Source organism: Panthera tigris, chromosome D3 (genome assembly GCF_018350195.1).
Source record: "Panthera tigris isolate Pti1 chromosome D3, P.tigris_Pti1_mat1.1, whole genome shotgun sequence".
Classification (NCBI taxonomy): Eukaryota; Metazoa; Chordata; class Mammalia; order Carnivora; family Felidae; genus Panthera; species Panthera tigris.
In genome coordinates, this window is record NC_056671.1 from 56778936 (window position 1) to 56784888 (window position 5953).

General features: G+C 41.0%; 1 pseudogene; it reads right to left on the reverse strand.

Moving 5' to 3' along the window:
* Positions 1–4944: 4944 nt before the first annotated feature.
* LOC107180426 lies at positions 4945–5336 on the reverse strand (annotated as a pseudogene).
* Between the last annotated feature and the right edge of the window lie 617 nt (positions 5337–5953).

Below are 5953 nucleotides of genomic sequence, written 5' to 3' on the forward strand. Positions count from 1 at the left end.
CGTGAAGGCCTGATCAGCAATGTGACGCCAGCTGGTTTCACCAGAGAATCCTTACCGAGAGCATCTGCATCAGTGACACAACTGTCCCACCAGCAGCAGCGATTTGTTCCCACAGTTTGCTGCCCCACAGAGGGTTCCTGTAATCTGCCAACCCAGAGTCTTCCCGCAGCAGGCCAGATGGCCAGCCCGTCGGCGACAGCTCAGTCAGTAAACAAGTGACAAGGTTCATCAAGGGGAGTCCCGACCAGGGAGATAAGGACTGTCATGAGTTCTGCTCCGAGTGATAGACCCCGGTCACTTTCTGTTCTATGGAGGTGGTGCATTGGTATATAGATGCCATCAATTTAGCTAAACTGCCAGAGAACAGGCCCAGGAATTTAGGGGAATCTTCATGAATCAAAGACCCCATTAAGTCAGCAGCTTGCTTTAGGGTCTGTGGTGGGGGCCTGTTTCCCAAAAGGCGCGTTGCTGTCACTTCCTTATATAAACTAGACATTCTTAAGGCCAGGCCCACTGGCTCTTGAGTTGCTCTTCCTATGGAACAGAGAGGTCTGTTGGGCTCTTCTCACCTTGCTAGTCATCGAGTCTGAGTTGATCAACCCCAAAATGGGGATGTCAGGTCAAAGTATTACAAGGCACCCAGGCGTCAAGCATGCGGTTTCAACAAGAGCTTGCTCGTAACCTCCTCAAATAAAACAAGCAAACAGTATACTGGGGGGCTTGTCCACCAGGTGGCACTGTTACACTAGGAAATGCCCTTGAGTAATCGGGCAGCCATTAAATCTGATGAACACCGATTTCTCTTTCTATTGCTGGAACTCTGTATTGTTTCTGCTGGAGCACCAGGGATGGTTTAGGGAGGAAAGGGGAAAGGGGAAGTTGCAGTCTACATGACCACTTGTATGTTTGTACATGCTGCAGTTCCGGATGGGGGAATCCCTTCTGGCACTTAGGGGAGGGAAAGTGCAGACACAGAACACATGGATTCTTACTATCCTTCAGCAGGGGGAGCCACAAGGGTACAGCGAATGGCCCACAGGGCCCCACCCACAAGGCCACTTAGGCTTTCCTTCCCTACCTTTCCTTCACCAAAACTCCATCAATTGAAATTAGGAGTCTTTGCATGAGAACATGGATTAAGGAGTCTAACGTGCATACGAGTCAGGGACTGCAAAGTCCTTAATACCAGGAGACCAGGCTATCCTCTGGCTAGGAGCTCAGGAAGCACAGGGAGTGGTGGAGGCTAGCCCAGGAAGACAGTGGAAGCAAAGCAAAGGAAACAAAGTCAGCTTCTTTTCTCCCTTCCTTTAGGGTCTATACCTGAGCATGGGCACTTCTTCCTCCTAGTTTCTGGTGCCTGTGCCCTGGGGCTTCTCCCCCTCACTGGCCACCACATTCCAACCTGCAGCTGTTGGTGCTTTGGGCACCCATGCCAAGTGCTGAGAAGTGGCCAGGTAAAAAAGTAGTCAGGGTTTACAGTTTAGGCACACACAGTAGGAGATGTAGGAGAACAGATGCTCAAGCAGGACCGTCTTCCCCAACACTTAAGATAATGTCAAAACTAAGGGCACCTGGGTGGCTCGGTCCATTAAGCAACCGACATTGGCTCAGGTCATGATCTCATGGTTGTTGAGTTCACGCCCTGTGGGGGCTCTGTGCTGACAGCTCAGAGCCTGGAGCCTGCTTCAGATTCTGTGTCTCCCTCTCTCTCTGCCCTTCCCATGCTCACACTCTGTCTCTCTCTCTCTCTCAAAAATAAATAAACATTAAAAAAAAAACAATGTCAAATATATATTAGATAACTTAAAATGGAATACTAAAAACACACACAAAAAGTTTAACCCAAAGATAGGAAAGGAGAAACAAAAATGAAAAATAGAGGGAATAAGTAGAAAAAAATAATAAAATAGGAGGTCTAGATCCAAATATATTGGTAATTACATTAAATGCAAATGAAGTAAACACACAAATAAAAAAGATTGACAGCATGGAGTTTTTAAAAAGTGATCCAAGTACATCCTGTCTAAAGAAACTCCTTAAATATTATGACATAGGTAGGATAAAAGAAAAAGTATTAAAAAAAACCAAACAACTATAACATGGAAGTCCCAAACAAAACAAAGCAAGGGGTAACCATATGAATATCAAAGTAAACTTCAGAGCAAAGAAAATTACAAGTTAAAGACAGACGTTACTTAGTGATAGAAGAACCAATTCACCAAGAAGACATAACAATTCTAAATGTATGATACCCAAAAATAGAGTTTCAAAATATAAGAAGCAAAAATTGTCAGAGCAGAAAAGGAGATGTATCCACCATTATACTTGGAAACTGCAACTGTCTTCTGTATGTCATATATAGAAATAAAAGACAGAAAATTAGCAAAGATAGAACAGAACAACACCACCAACTACCTTGAATTAATTGATATTTATAGAACACTCCACACAACAGTAGACTACACATTCTTTTCAAGTGCACATGGAACGTTTAACGAGACAGACCATACTGTGAGTCATAAATCAAACTTTAACAAATTTAAAAGGATTCAAATCATAGAAAATATGCTTTCTGACTACAATGGAATTAAACTATAAGTCAATAACAGGAGGATAACTGAAAATTCTCCAAACACTAGGAAAGAAATGACGTTTTTCCGAAAGAAATTCAAAGGAAATTAGAAAATATATTACACTGAAAGAAAATTAATATATAACATATCAAAATTTGTGGGATGTAGCTAAAGTGGGAGATGAGTTTACTGCATTAAGTGTTTATATTACAAAACAAGGAATGTCTCGAAGCAAACACCTGTGCTTCCCTATAAGAAACTGATGGGAGGAGGGGGCAAAATAAACCCAAAGCAAGTAGGAGGAAGGAAATAATGAAGAATGGTTATTAATAAAATTGGAAACAAAAAAACAGAAAATCAATGAAACCAAAAAGTGGTTCTTTGAAAGACCAGTAAAATTGATTTTCTCTAGTCAGACTAATAAACAGAAAAGGAAAGAAGACAGAAATTACCAAATCAGGAATGGAAAAGGAAAGGCAACTACAGATCTCATAGACATTAAAACAATAACATCTCTATGCAAATGAATGTGGCAAATGACATGAAATGGACCAAACTGTCCAAACCCACAAACTATCAAAACTCACACATCATAAAACAGATAACTCTCGATTTTAAAACATTCTTGGGACACCTGGGTGGCTTAGTCGTTTAAGTGTCCAACTTCGGCTCAGGTCATGATAGCGTAGTTCATGAGTTAGGGCCCCGCATGGGGCTCTGTGCTGACAGCTCCGAGCCGGGAGCCTGCTTTGGATTCTGTGTCTCCCTCTCTCTGCCTCTCCCTTACTCACACTCTCTGTCTCTCAAAAATAAATAAACATTAAAAAAATTTCTTAAACATTCTCATTGCCCCAAAAAGAAACCCTGTGTCCATTGGCAATCACTTCCTATTTCTCCCCAAAAGGCCAGCCTAAGGCCACCATTAATTTATTTTCTGTCTCTATGGATTTGTCTATTCTGGACATTTCATATGAATGGAATCATATAACGTGTAGTCTTTGTGACTGGTTTCTTTCTCTTACCATAATATATTCAAGGTTCATCTATGTTGTAGTGTGGGTCAGTACTTTGGTTCTTTGTATGGCCAAATAATATTCTATTATATAGATATAGCATATTTGATTGATTAGTTATAGACATTTGGGTTATTTCCACTTTTTTGGTTATTATGAATAATATACCTACAAACATTTGTATATAAGTTTTTGTGTGGACATGTTTTCATTTCTCTTGGGCATATTAGTGAAATTGCTGGGTCATATGGTAACTGTATGTTTATATTTTTAAAAATATTTCTTTATTTTTGAGGGAGAGAGCAAGGGAGGGGCAGAGACAGAGGGAGACACGGAATCCAAAGCAGGCTCCAGGCTCTGAGGGCTCAGAACAGAGCCTGCCATGGGGCTTGAAATCACGGACCTCGAGATCATGACTTGAGCTGAAGTCAGACACTCAACTGACTGAGCCACCCAGGTGCCCCACATGTTTATTTTTTTTAGGAACTTCCAGACTTTTCCAAAGTAGCTGTACCATTGGCACTCCCACCAACAGTTGTTATTTTCTGTCTTTTTAAAAATTCCAGTCATCCTAATGAATGTGAAATAGCAGCTCATGATTTATATGTGCAGTTCCCTGATGGCTAATGATGTTAAGGCCTCTTTTCAACCGTTTATTGGCCATGTGTAATCTTCTTTGGGGAACTGTCTATTCAGATCCTTTGCCTATTTTAAAATTAGGTTGCCTTTGGGGCACCTGGGTGGCTCAGTCGGTTAAGCGTCCGACTTCAGCTCAGGTCACGATCTCACGCTCCATGAGTTCGAGCCCCGCGTTGGGCTCTGGGCTGATGGCTCAGAGCCTGGAGCCTGCTTCCGATTCTGTGTCTCCTTCTCTCTCTGCCCCTCCCCCATTCATGCTCTGTCTCTCTCTGTCTCAAAAATAAAACGTTAAAAAAAATTTAAAAAAAAATTTAAAAAAAAACAAAAAAAAATAAAATTAGGTTGCCTTTTTATTATTGAATTGTAAGTGTTCCCTATATATTTTAGATTCGAGTCCCTTATCATATATGATTTGCAAAAATGTTCTTCTCTTCTGTAAGTTGTCTTTTTACTTTCTTGGTGGTGTCCTTTGAAGCATAAAACTTTAATTTTTATGAAGTTTGTTTTATCTTTTTTTTCTTTCATTGCTTGTGCTTTTGGTGTCGTATCTAAGAATGCTTGTTCTGATCAAGGTCATGCATGTTTACATCTATATTTTTTCCTAAGACTTTTTTTTTCACGTAAAATTTCTTAGTTTATTAACCCTCTCCTGAAAAATTGGCACAGTCACTACAGAGCCACTGCAGAATCTTTATTCCTTCTGTTGTCCAGTCTCCGGCTCACTTGTTCCCGGCATCGACCCTGTCTTCTGCAGTCCCCCTGACTTTCTTCATTCTGTTTTTGTGTTCCTTTTGCTGTTTTCTTGAGGTCTGTTTCTTCTCACACAGGCCATGTCTTGCAAGTCTATGTTTGGGTTCATTTTTCTTTGCATCATCCAAGGAATCATAATCATGCCAAAGCCAGTTGTCTTGCCACCCCCAAAATGGGTTGTGAATCCAAATACAAAGATGGCATCTGGTGTGGTCTTATACATCTTGGCTAGTTTTTCCCCCAAATATGTCTTAGGTGCTGCTGCCTTTCCAGGGTGAAGAACATCAATGACCACTTGTTTCCACTGAAGTAGTCAGTTGGTTATGAACTTCCTGGTCTAGAGAGTTACGGTGTCATTCATGATGGCAGCTGAGCTTCAAGCAGCCGGACAGGAAAAGAGAGGTTTCTAAGAGTTTTGTAGTTTGAGCTCTAACATTTAGGTCTAGGATACATTTGAGTTAACTTTTACATATGTATGTTTGAGGAAGTGTTCTTTTGTATATGAATATCAAGTTGCTGAAAAGACTTCTTTCCCCATTAAATTGTCTTGGCACCCTTGTTGAAAATCTATTGACTATAAATGTGAATACGAGTTTATTTTTGGACTCTCAATTCTGTTTCACTGGTCTGTATGTCTATTCTTATGCCAGTAGCATATTTTCCTGATACTGTAGCCTTTTTAAAAATTATTTATTTATTTATTTATTTTGAGAGAGAGAGAGAGACAGAGAGCGCGTGCACGCATGAGCAAAGGAGGGGCAGAGAGAGAGGGAGAGAGAGAATCCCAAGCAGGAACCCAATGCAGGACTTGATCTCACAACGATGAGATCATGACCTGATCCAATGTCAAGACTCACATGCGTAGCCAACTGAGCCACCCAAGTGCCCTGACACAGTAGCCTTGTAGGAAATTTGAAATGGGCAAATGTGAATCCTCCACTTTCTTCTTTGTTTTGGCTATTGTAGGTCCCTTGCATT